Consider the following 14,488-nt stretch of genomic DNA (forward strand, 5'->3'; position numbering starts at 1 on the left):
AGGGATTGGGGAGAAGGGAAGATGAAAGAAAAAGAAGGGAGGGTATAACAAGTTGGACAAGAAATGTATTCACCACCTAGCATATGCAACTGTAACCTCTCTGTACTTTACCTTGACAATAAATATGTGTGTGTGTGTCTGTGTCTGTGTGTGTATAAAACTATGATTCTGTGGATAGCTATCTGTATAATTTCCTTGTTCTTTCTCCTCAACGGCCAAGAAGACTGTGGGCCCCTTGCATTCGGTTTTTATTTTTATTTTATTTCATTTTTTGTTGGTCAAGGGGCATCAACTCTGGGCCCAGGCACTGTCCCTGAGCTCTTCAGCTCAAGGCTAGCACTCGTCCACTTGAGCCACACATTGGAGATAAGTCTCACGAACTTTCTTACCCAGGCTGGCTTTGAACCATGATCCTCAGATCTCGGCCTCCAGAATAGCTAGGATTACAGGCATGAGCCACTGGAGCCTGGCTCCCATTGCATTTTGTATACAGGAACTGTGACTGAAAGATTTAACTTTGTAACAAAATCAGTCTGACACTGAATTCATTCATTCATTCATTCATTCAACAAATATACTTGACCCTGAGAGACTATACTAAGTACTGGGATGTTAAACCAAATAAGATTTTATTTAGTAAGGAAATGATGATGCATATCCTAAACCAACTCTGCAATATACATTTGGCAGATGAAAATCCTGAAATTAAGAAATGATAAATAAATACAGATTTTAGCAAAATTGATGCTTTAACAAGTTCATTTGATGTCAAATTTATTATATTCAATACTAGAACAGCCTAGAAATAGATTCATAATTAAGAACTTTCTAAAACTGCAAATAATTATCTATCACTACCTCTCAAATTTTAGATTTTGCCTTGGTTGAACTTTCATGTTATAGTGGGAGGGTCAGGGTCATAACAGTGATTTCTGTTATGTAACACAAATTAAAGCAACCAAAAAAATCGCCAACAAAACCCAAAATACTGCAAGCAACATGCCAGAAAGAATAGAGGAGGAATAATTGAAAATGAAAAACATATTTTAGATAATTATTTTAATATAAACCAGCCCCATGAATGTTATTTGATCATTAGAAGCAAAGTTCTTAATTATGAAAATATTTATAGAGTGGAATTATCATGTCATCAGTACTTTCATACTGCATGCTTGAGATAAATACAGACTGCACAGAGACAGACAAAAGATGAGTAATATTCTTAAGAAACAGAGTAAGGCAAAATAGAGGAAGAAAATAAGTTAATAGAAAGTACCAAACCAATTAAATGCTATGAGTAAAATAAAATTTCTTAAGTACTGAAGTACATATTAAATTAAGATTATTGATTGGGAATTATATATTCTGTATAATAATCACAATATATTGTTATATTTACTTCATTATATTTTTGAGGGGCTGGGAATATGACCTAATGGTAGAGTGTTTGCCTCCCATGCATGAAGCCCTGGGTCTGATTCCTCAGTACCACATAAACAGAAAAAAGCCAGACCAGAAGTGGCGCTGTGGCTTAAGTGGTAGAGTCCTAGCCTTGAGCAAAAGAAGCTCAGGGACAATGCCGAGGCCCTGAGTTCAAGTCCAAGGACTGGCAATAAACAAAAAACCAATATATTTTTGATAAAAATTTTCTTAACATCAAAAATAAATGTAACTACCAAATTAGCAAAAGAAGAAATAAGTTGGGAAAAGGCATTGGGATTTTTATCACAAAGAGGAATTATATATTACATTACACATTTATTCACCCACAAATAAGTCCTTTTCATTTTATGATGCATTCCAGTTTTCCTTTATTTATTCATATTAAGTTTGCATTTACTGAGTACATAATATAGGGAAATGTTAAAACAAGACAGAGACTACATGGTAAAAGGGAATTTGGATACCCCCAAATATCTAAGGTAGTTTAATGTGATGTTTCACCATATAATTGCACCTACTCAAGTAGTGGAGACAAAACAATATACAGTTAGTTCAAAATGGGGCTCACTGGAGTAGTCCAGTGTAACTAGTATCTTGCCAAAAGGAGGACATTTGGACAATGACATTCACATTGGAAAGGTCATGTGAAAGGGATGTCAGAGTTCAGATATGTGTACAAGCTAAGGAACACCAAAGACTTGCAACAAAGACCAAAAGTTAGTGAGCAAAAGAACATATTCTCTTTTAAATACTCTAAATAAAAGTCAACACTGTGGACAACTTGACTCGAACCTCTGCTCTAGAAACATGAGATAATATATATCTTTCTTTTTGTTAGGGAGCCCTAGCAAATCCATACAATACATGTAACTTTATGGAACAATAAATGGGTACCTTGCTTTTAGATATTAGCAAAAATTATGCATCTGCTTACATATGAAAGCATAGAAAGGATAAGATAAATCGCAGTAGCATGGAAAGGAAAAACAGAATGGCCATATTAAAAGGCAGGAAAAATTAGCAACTTGATTAATAAGCAATGTAAAAAAAAGAAGAGTTTTATTCACTTTATTTGATGTGAGCAAAACAAACTCATTTCGCAAAAGAGAGATTTAAAAATTCAACTTATTTTATGTACAGGAAATAACCTATCATAAATATTAAAACTATTCATTAGTATTAGTTTGCATTTTTTCTTTTGATGAGAAAACTATTCCAGTAATAAATCATATGCATTGGCCATATTACTAATCTTAGTGGGACATGAGAGAAATAATGAAAGGTCATTTACACCAGTCTTCCCTTGTTCTGCCACTGTTAACCTTGGTAACTCATGTCAAAATGGAACAATCATGAGAAGTGAAACAGCCTGGATAATCTAGAGAACAAACGCAATTCAAATAAGTTTGAGAGCCAAAAGAAAACATTAGATTTAGTGAGAGCCTAAAATAAACTATCTTTAAGTTTTTAATGTCAGATCTAATAACTTCTTAGTGCAAAATAGCTGTTACTCTCCAGATTGATACATATAATAAAAACAGAGTTGTTTGAAAAGATTGGTAACAAAAATATGAACCAATGGATAAATCCAGAAAATACAAGTAAAATGGGAGCAAAAATAGACATATGAAAAGATGGATAAGAACATTCAAAACACCAAGTGGATAAATAGTGACAGTAAGTGTTGAGAAAAATCATAGTTCATGAAAAAGATCCCACGTTTTGAATAGATTCACACATTTAAATAATTATCATTATATAATTAAATGATTGTATAGTTGATATATAACATGGTAACAATATGATCATTTCATTATATTTAATTAATTGACTTAAAATACAATGAAGTTTTCAATAAGGTATATTATAATATAAATTTTATTATATTTCAAAACTTGATAGTACTAATAGACAAAAATGTAAGTAATATCATAGAAGAAACAAATAATACATGTTTAAGTAGGGCTACATACTCACATTTTCTTTGCCTAATTTAGACACATGTTTAAGGCTAAACATATTTTTTCTTTTCATTATTACCTTTAAGTAATTGTACAAAGGAGTTGCAATTTAACAAAGCAGTTTATGAATATAATATATCTTGACCAATTTCACTTTTTAAAACATCACTGATCCCTTTCTTCCCCATACTGTATTATTTTTTAAAATTAATTGATTTTTGTGTATGTTTTCATCTTTTTTTAATTATCTTTAAGTAGTTGTACAATGGAGCTTCCATTTAGTAAAGCAGTTTTTGCATACATAGCTTGATCAATGTTGCCCGTACTAACATTCTTTTCTTAATTTTGTAGTATATACATTGGATTTCGGACTGCAATCTCCCTTAACAGATTTTTTAAAGACCATTTTATTCTGTAATAATTTAATAAAAAGGAACAACTAATAAAATATTAGCAAATTTTATATATTAAGAGTTTGTTGAAATAAATTCCAGGGAAATACATTCAGTCCATAGCTCTTTATAATCTTTTGTCACCAACACAGAGAAAGAATCAGTATTACTCAAGTTGAATTTTCAAATTATTCCTTACATCCAAGCCGATTTTCAAACACACAAGTTTGTCTTTCATAACAGAACAAAAGACTTATTTTCTGTTACAAGTCTTGTTACCACCTAACTATGAGGAAAGAGGTTACACCTAGACAATCCAAAATACCTTAGGTTAGGGGAAAAAAAAGGCTCAAACCAGGTTATATTCTAGGCTTGAAAGGTCCCAATCATACATCACTATACTGTCATCATGTAATAGGATGACCATACATCCTGCTTGTCCAGGACAGTTGTGGTTTATGTCTGTTGTCCAGGTGTAATTATTAATAGTACTCCCTTTGCTTTCAAAAGTGTTTCAGTTTGGGCAATAAATCTTATAGTCACCCTACCATGTAGTGATACAATACCATTGCTTACCAGGGTAGGAATCTCAGACCTTTCCTGTCCTAAGATTTGTGAGGATGTCTGATAAAGAAACCTCAATGGAATTAAGTATTTATAATTGCATTTCACTACCAGAGCAGTACTTACAACCATGATGCAATTAAAAAGTGTATTTATTGAAACAATTGTAAGGAAATACTAAATTCTATCTAATGCATAGGACAAATATAAGAAAAATAAGCGTGTATTAGGTAAAACATAGTATGACCTTCTTAAATACATAAAGCATGTTCGCATAAATGAACATAAACATGAACATACATAGCCAATGAAATTAGCACAGAGTAGAAGATAGGCCAGGGTGATGAAAAAGTATTAATATCCAAATGCCAATGGCTCACATCTATACATATAGCTATGTAAAAGGCTGAAATTGGATATATCACTTTTCTGTTCAGGCCAGCCAGAGAAGAAGAGTTCTTAGACTTCATCTGAATGAAAAGAACCTGAGCATGGTGGTGTGAACTTGTCAGTTTAGCTAAAGCAAGCATATAACATGTTAGGTACACACCTAGACAGGAAAAAGGCCTCTATTCCAAAAATATCCAGTACAAAATAAGTCTATTCCATGGTAGAGTGCCTGCCTGGCAAGTAGAAGTCCTTAGTTCAAGCCCTGTAGTACCAAAAAAGAAACATATCAATTAAAAGAAATTAAAAGAAAATTAAAAAAATAAAACTAGATATATTGGGAAATTATTTAGATTCATTGAATACTACATTATCTTCTTGGCTCTTTATTTCTATATGTGTTCACTGTTTTTTGATAAAATTGTTGACTCCTATAAATTATCACTATAAGTAAATACCAACTAATATGCTTGCTACAATCATCAATTAGATTGTAAAGTTTTATATAATAATCCAAACTAAATTTGTTCAATATTCTATTCTCAATATTCAGGCCACACACTACAAATCTGGAATATAACCATATTTTTCTGCCTCCTCTCTAGTCGTATAAGGCACTCTGTTTTTATCTGTCTGTGAGCAATCCTTAGGTGCCTACTGTCATAGATGCTTAACATTCACTAATTTTTTCTTTGCATTCCACAATGTCTATTAGTGCACTTACAATGTGTTTTCTATTCATTTTAAACCATCAATGCAAGTACCAACTTTTGTAAAAAAATGCAATATTTTCAAATATTTTTGATCAGATAACCAATATTAGCATTGTATTGGATAACAGCTGATATTTACTGATTCTTCTTTACTAGCACTGTTTTAGTTGAATTGTTTTACATATGTGGCAATTTGTATAGATAAATATGTCTTGAATCCCTGTCAGATCAGCGCTCAGTCTCAGAATCTGACTTTATCACATAAATTTATGGTATTTTCTCTCATATTTTAATTAATGAGTAAAGTGTTGTTCATTAAATGTTGAATTTGAACTGGATTATTGTTCCGTGATGCTTATTTGTGACCAAAGTGACCATTTTAAGTTTTAATAGTAATAAACATGAAAATAAATTTTTTCTTAGGGAAAAGTTTTCAAGGAATATAAGAAAACTTTTTATTATTTCATAACTTACTTCAATTCAAAATTAGCTCTTATAATCTATACAAAGAAATTAAGGAAATGTAATGCATTCTATTTTAGTAAAACCAAGTTATACTTATTAATGATTAAGAAGTTGTAGGCTAGACACTGAGCTAAAACCTAAAATCTTACCGACTTGGGAAGCAGAAATCAGTTCCAAACTAGCCCAGGCATAAAGAAATTCATGTTTCCATCACAACCAATATCTGGGCAAGGTGGTACATTCCCACAGGGGAAATACAATGGGTAGGCAGAATGGCACAATTTTTGTCATCTTCAGCAACACAGGAAAGCACAGGTAGGAAAATTGTAGCTAAATGGTAGCCTCGGTATAAAGTGAGACTGAATCTTTGAAACTATGCACTGAAAAAGGGATCTGGAAGCATGGTTCAGTTTGTAAGTACAAGGCCCAGTTTTCATTCCCAAGTACCATCAATAAAAATTTAATTTATATGTAAAATTTAATATAATTTCAAAAAATATTAAATTTTTGATTCCATAAAGAAAAACTAGTATAGAAACAAGTGAAATAATAACTAAAGTAAAAGCACCAGTTTCAACAGGTAAATTATATTTGCAAAAATAAATAAATATTCTCTGTAACACTGGCCAGAAATGTTTCCATTCTAAATAAGAAATAAATTCCAGTAATATATGTAAGTTTAGAAAGAGCTTATGTTTCTTAATTAACTCAAGTGTAGAACATAACAATCTTTTTACATTTTTATGTTTTTATTTTACTTTCAAAAGCAAAGCGAGTGAAATTTGATACACTAAGCAGATAATGTTAATATATTCAATACAAATATTTGTCATAAAAACTATAACCAGTTTTGCTGCTAGAACATTTGCTAACAGGAACAATATTGACCTGAACCTTCACTGAATGTGTGCAAAAATCACTTGTGGATCTTGTTAAATGCAAACACTTATTCAGTGGCTCTGATATGAAAGCAGAGTTTCTGCCTTTCAAACCAATTTCTAGATGAGATCAGGGATTCTGCTCCACTGTTCATACCTGGAGGAACAGTTCTTAGAGGACAAATACAATTTCTGTGTGGAGGCCAACACCTGGACAGTCTGAGACAGAGTTTCTGAGAACTAATTCCATCCACTTCATAGAAGTGTGTGTTGGTTACTGAGACTGCTAAGGGGGAAGTGGAGAGAATCAAATTACTATTTTTATAGCTTAAGAATGTTCTATTAAGTCAGTATAAAGGACACATAGGCAATTGAGGCATTCAACAAGCAGGTTATAGTAAAGTTGAAATTTGAGAAATAAGTAAATAAATTATACCAAAAAATACAAAAATTTTAAAAGGGCTACTTACAATTTCTATCATTAAAACATAAAAATGTATTGAAGGGAATACAAGAAGTTAATGAAAACCTGTGACTAGAAATAAAAATAATAATTAAAAAAATCACAATATAGAGAGGATCAATTCAAATGTAAACAGGACAAAACCTTGTCTAGTTTAAGATGATATCCATCAGAATAAAGCAAGACAATGGAGTTTGATAAATACTTAAAAAACTTAAAGTAAAAACTTAAAAGATGATTGGGAAAATCTAAGACTGATAAGCCAATAGCTGTATAAAATATTATAACCAGAAAATGTCTTAAGAGTTGAAAAGTTTTTAATTTTAGTCTTTAGGAAGAAATTGTTTCCTATGAGTTGAGGTAGAAGAAAAATTGAAAAACCTGCAAGAGCTGAAAAAGCTAACTCATCCACACAAAGCTATGCAGTCAGAGAAATATTTTAAATTTTTGTGAAGACATAAATCATCCAATGACCACGTATTATTAGCAGAATTACATGTAATCTGTGTAATCCAAGGCAGACGTAAATTTAAAGGTGTTTAAAGTATTGTTATAGTCATTATTAATACATCTGAGTATCAACAATATGAAAGCGTATACTCAAGGTAGAAATGACAGCTTCTACCTAAATTTATGGCTCTAGTTGAAAGACAAAACATGAGAGAAAAATAAAACACACTCAAGCGGAAGATACTGAAGTCATTTTTTCTTACAAAACCCTAGAATATACTACATACAAGTAATACTGTTTTATTAGTCCTTAGGTAACAATTTTAAAAAATGAAGAGTATTTTATTAGAAAACTTGAATCCAGAATATGCCGACAAAATAGAATAACTTATATCCCATTTAGTCTAGGCATGAAATATTTTCCTACTATTTACTGAGTAATGCAGGATAGCACAATATGGAAAAGCCATCCATTATTAACACAGAGGAGTAAATGAAGCACTTCGGAAAAGAACTACCTTTCAGATCACCATGGCTCGATTGGCTTAATTGCACTCCATTGTACTAAGTGGTACTTTAATGGGAAGGAGGACGTAATGCAACTTCATGGCACTTGACACAACAGGGAATATTTTACTCGTTTAAGAGGACTCTTATAGATACTGCAATGATAGCAATTGTCTAGTACCACTTCACAAAACACCTCTCCTCATTTCTATGTACTAATTCACTTTTAAATTTGTCATGAGGAAAAAAAAGGTAATTTTTGCACACTCCACAATTTTTCAGAAAACAAAAGGTATTTTAAACTAAAATTAAACTTTTTTTTTTTTTTTGGCCAGTCCTGGGCCTTGGACTCAGGGCCTGAGCACTGTCCCTGGCTTCTTCCCGCTCAAGGCTAGCACTCTGCCTCTTGAGCCACAGCGCCGCTTCTGGCCGTTTTCTGTATATGTGGTGGTGCTGGGGAATCGAACCTAGGTCCTCGTGTATCCAAGGCAGGCACTCTTGCCACTAGGCTATATCCCCAGCCCCAAAATTAAACTTTTAAAGAGCTCTTAAAACTGCTTGAAGCATCCAGTCCATTGTCTTCTGGGTATACTATACTGCCTAAGGTGAAATATGGTGTATGTGTGTATATGTGTGTGCATGTGTGTGTATGCATGTGCATTTTTGAAACAGGTTGACAGTAGCAGTTTATTTGTCTCTGAAAATTACATTGTATTAGGTACACTTGAAAAAAAATTCCTCGTCACTAAGTCATCCAAAAAAAACCCAAGATTTGCATTGAGCTTCTAACCTCCTTTTGACCACAGTGAATAACTCTTGGTTCAGATTCACTCTTCTAGATTCTCACCGGAGTCTACATTCAGCTTTGAGGACATGGCCTCATTAAACATAAGGTGTGATAAATCTAGATGGAAGACCTGCACAGAACTTAGCAACAAAATTCTAAGGCAACAGCAAATAGCCTTTGAAATAGCTATCTCACTTTGAGGAATTTATCTTAAAAACCATGAGGACACATATGGAGTAACGGTACACACTTGAGAATGTGTTTTCAAGTGCTGTTTCTATTATGGGGTTGGAGGGAGGGGATTTCCTATCCCTCCAAGAGCCTACCACTCAGAGACAGCCTCAAGCAAAAAGATGGATTTATTGGGGAAGCAACAAGTAAACTGAATGGCCAGGGATGCATGCATCACAGACTCGGGAGCTGAAACTGCAACAGTGAAAAGTGGACTGACCAGCCAGGGACACAGTGCAGACTTGGGCACTGAGACTGAGACCCCCTGCAGTCCTCAAATTGGGCTTTATAAAGGTAAACGCATAGCACAAATGTAGGAGGTTGACACAGGGGGTAGAGCAAGCAACAAACAAGTTAAGCAAGCCATTTACAGAAGCAGAATTTTGGGGTCAGGTTGACCTGATCCACTCCCCCCAACATTTCCTACCATGTTTCCCTAGTCAAGATGGAGTCAGCTTTTCTCCCTACAACAGTTTCCATATGTGGAAATGGAGATGCATATGTCATAACATATATATTATTTACTTACAGTCAAATACAAAATTCTCATTAGAAATAATGAAATAGAAAATGTGTTTTATAATGTGGAAAGACACAGACAACAAATGATCAGTTTATGTGCTAATCAATGTTTCATTTCGTTGTAATTTCTACCCAAACACTGCAAGTTATAGGGGGAAAAATGAAACACACAGGCAGCTTGAAATATTAGACTCTACCTAAGAGTGATAAAAGTCAGAGAATGTTATTATTATGGTTTATTTTCATACGCTGTAAAACATTGCTTGCACTTTGTTCTCTCTCACACATGCTGTATATATGCATATATATATACTTATATGTATTCACATTTGTCATTATAATTATTCATAGCCAGAACATTGTTATTTTTTGAGAAAATAATTTTTCTCAAAATTTCTCTCTCAAAATGAGCCATCTACAGCTGCACATGAATGCTGACACCACAGGAAGCAATGCCCACAGAAGTAAGACAAAAATGTCAAATGCAGGTTTCTGGGAAATGATCTGAGTTGTTTTGGAGAGAGAGTGGAGGAGAGAAATGAGAGGTGATATATGGAGGTGGAGACAGTACAGGAAGCAGTCAGTAAAAACACCATTTATTTGGAATGGCTAAAGAATATTTTAAGAATAAGATAGAATACTTTTGGAAAGAGTAAAGCTTCTTCTAGCAGCATACTAGAGGGAGTTTAGAGGTGAGGGAATCTAGAAACCTAAGACAGAGAAAGTCACAAATATCTTACAAAGACCTCTACATCCCCACAGGACAAGGAAATCAATTGGATTAACTGAGTGCATGACATACACTGCTGTCAATGAACAGCCACCCCATGTGGATCTGAAAGTCGGAGCTTTGAATCAAAGACGAACATTTTCTATTCTTACAATTTGTTAAAACTCACACTGTAGTTCTTGTCACATGAGACCTTCTCACCCTTTCCTATTGTTCAGTTTTAGAATGGAACTTGATTCTGTTGATTCTATCTTTTCCTAAGACAAATTCAATGTCCATATCTGTTCAGAATGGGTATACCAATTTTGTGTTGTTCCTGTTTTGTGTGTTTGGAAGAAGGGAACTTGTGATATTGCACAGATTCACAACAGAAAATTCTGTGTTGGGAGAAAGTTTTACTTCTTGTCCCTGAAGTGATTTAGATTGCCTTGTGGTGAATCTTTAAAATTCACACAGCAAGATTAATGGAATAAGTTAAAACTTTAGGAGCTGTTGGAAAGATTCAAAGTAGTGGTTATACAAAAAGAGCACGGAATTTTAGAGACCAAGGACATATACTATAGACTAATTGTGTCTGTCCCAAATTCTTAAACCCTATCCTGAGACATGATGGTATTTAGAGATTGAGCCTTTGGGAAAAAGTCAACTAGATAAAGAAATGATGACAGTGAATGCATGATGGGAATAGGATCATTATGAGAAGTTATGGATACCAGAAAGAGAAAAATGAAAGAAGAGACATTTTCTAGTTTTCTCTCCTCTTTTCATCCTTAGAGATAAAGGCACAGAATAAACACTACTATTGGAAAACTAGAGGAAAAAATTCTCACCAAAATATCCAGTAAGCCAATATCTTGATCTTAGGATTCCCCTGCAGAAATATTTTTTAAAAAGTCTATTTAAATGTCAATATATGATATTTTATCAGTAGTCTGTGTAAACTTATATGTTGGTTGGTACTACAAAGATAGAGTACATATGAATTGTAATTTTAAATCAAGTGAAAAAGCTCTAAAAGTCAGACCAAATAATTACTCTGATTTTGCCGCTTGCCTTTGGAGAAAAATTGCAATTGTTGTTCCTGACCTCATCCTCACATTTTACCTCACTCTTTGGTTTCTGCACATCCTACTGACTTGTTATTTCAACCTTGTATTCCACTTGTGCTGTAAAGCCTTTTTACTGTACTGCCAGCCGAATATTTGAAAGTGATGCAACCTTGGCTCAAATTTCTCTATTTCTACCCTCAATTGACTTAAAAAACTAAAAATATCCCCACACTCCAGTTTTGAGGCAATAAAGCTATTTTACTTTTAAAGGTTAGTCCTCAGCACCTGTAGATACAAACAGAGAATGGACTCTGGCTCCCTGCTCTCATTTTCTCACTTATACATACAAAGCTCAATTCCCCCTACCTACTCATATGACTGTCAAAATGTGTGCTTTTATTTCTTTCGGCAGGAAATTGTGACCTTGTAGCACCTGGACCAGTAGATGTTGTAATATTCTTTACACCCAAAATTAAGAGTGTTTAGGAAAAGTTATGAGATTCTTACAAATTCAGGCTGAAAAGAAAAAAAAAACACATAGGAACATATGACACAGGGACATATGAATATTGGCCTCAAACTCACTAGTTCAGACTCGCAATCCAAGTCACCCTCTTCCTGCCTCAGCTTCCTGACTGCCATGATTGATTAGGAAAGAGCCTAGCTCCAATAATGTATCATTCATTTTAATAGTAAGAGGCTTATAAATGCCTATATTTCCTCATTAACTAAAGAATTTGTGTTCAAATAGATTCTCTTATTCTTTGGCTCATGTTATCTAATGTTTTCCCTACTGCAGGTTTCTGAAGCACAGAGATTTACCTCTCATATTCAATCTGCTCATGTATCTTTAACAAGCAACCTCCATATTCCATCCTCTTCTTTTATCTCCTGACTGAGCTAGGCTTTGATAATCTTTGAAACTACATATAAATCAGCTCACTTCTAAAATTCATTTAGTGAAATTGTGAAGGAAGAAATGTAGAAGGGGTATCTGGGTTGAATCTATATTTTGGCTATGGTAAATAATGTTGCAATGAATGTTGTGCTGGTAGCATGAGTGTGGCCTTAGTTGTGTTCTATTGGATAAATTCCCAGGAGTGGGATTGCTGGGTCATGAGGAAGCTCTATGTTTAGTCTTTTGAGGAACTTTCATACTACTTTCCAGAGTGGTTGAATAAACTTAAATTCCCACCAAAAGTGTAGTACAGTTCTCTTTTCATGCATTTCCACCAGCATTTGCTATTGTTAGTTTTCTTGATAATGGTCATTCTAACTGGATGAGATGGAATGTCAATGGATAAGGAAAATGGTGTATATATACACAATGGAATTCTATTCATCAATCAGAAAGAATGATATTATACCATTCATAAGGAAATGGAAAGATTTCAAGACAATTATACTAAACAACGTAAGCCAGATCCAAAGAAATATAGGTCCATGGTTTTCCTCATTTGTTGTAGCTAGAATATGCCTATAACTCTACAAGTAAAAATGTGGAATGTGTGTGTACATGATATATATATATGTATATATGTATACACACATATATGTATATATGTGTGTATACATATATATCTCCACATACACTGGGACATGATATCTCTAGATATTCACACACTGAGGTCAAAGGAGTACATTCATAAAACCAGACCACAAAGGCTCAATCCTATATGCATTTGATCATATAAAATAATAGTTTATGAAATGAACTCCAAGAAAAAGAAACAAGAGATTTTTCTAGTTATCATTTTTGTTTTCTTTTCCTTTTGTCTTGATTGTCTTTGGCAAGGTAAGGGGTGGTCAGAGAGAAGGTAAAACAAAGGGCAAGCAAATACAACAGTAGCACACACTAGAGTGTGTGGAAAAAGAACTGTAAATCTTGTGGGTGGAGGTGGGAGGAAATAACTGGAAGAGAGTAAGGGAAGGGGAATCATAGTTTAAAACGAATTGTATTCATTACCTAAGTCATGTAACTATAGCCCCTCTGTATATCACCGGTACACTAACAATAAAATATTTTTGTAAAAAAGAAAGGAAGGAAGGAAGGAAAAAAGAAAGAATGAAAGAAAGAAAGGAAGAAAGAAAGAGAGAGAGAGAAAGAAAGAAAGAAAGAAAGAAAGAAAGAAAGAAAGAAAGAAAGAAAGAAAGAAAGAAAGAAAGAAAGAAAGGAAGAAAAAAAGAAAGGAAGGAAGGAAGGAAGGGGGATGAAGGAAGGAAGGTGGGAAGGAGAGAAGGATACTCCATAGTGCCTTACTTATATTTGATGTAGTCTATTGAAGACAAAGGACATCCTCTCTCTTTGCCCACCATCTGTATATGTATAGAACCTTTGTTGATGGAAATCACAGCTTGAAAAGGGCAGATGATACAGCAATCTTAGTTCACTATCAAAATTGTCAATATTTATAATAGATCATTGACATACACCTTTAAATACCATTTTGAAGTGGTATATAAACATGCTTCCCATACTAAGGAACATATTCAAAAAATAAATTGTTTCCATGTATCTACTCATAGGTCTAGCATATTTATCACATTGAGGTACACAGAATGGCCTAAGGGAAGAGGAAGTGGTGAACCCTGCTATTGATGATCTCTGAAGTTTTCCACCATCATCATCTTTATCATCTTGTATAAACCAATATCAACTAAGTAGTTAATTGAAATTGATTTAACTGAGGCCCCATGTTCTATGGTAATGCTTTATTGTTACACGGAAATCCATGCCTTACAAATAAAAACTGGTGGCCTGTGTAATGAAAGAACTAAGTAGTTGATGCTTAGTTTAAAATTTATTCTCTTAATTAATGTGTGAAAGTTTTCATATTACTGAGGAAAATCCTTGATATTAACTGTAAATCAGTCCCTCTAAAATTTTTTACGTGAGATCCTAATTTCTTCAGTGTTCTACCTACTTATAAATTCTGAATATTCCTT

This window comes from Perognathus longimembris, chromosome 12, assembly GCF_023159225.1.
Source record: "Perognathus longimembris pacificus isolate PPM17 chromosome 12, ASM2315922v1, whole genome shotgun sequence".
Classification (NCBI taxonomy): domain Eukaryota; kingdom Metazoa; phylum Chordata; class Mammalia; order Rodentia; family Heteromyidae; genus Perognathus; species Perognathus longimembris.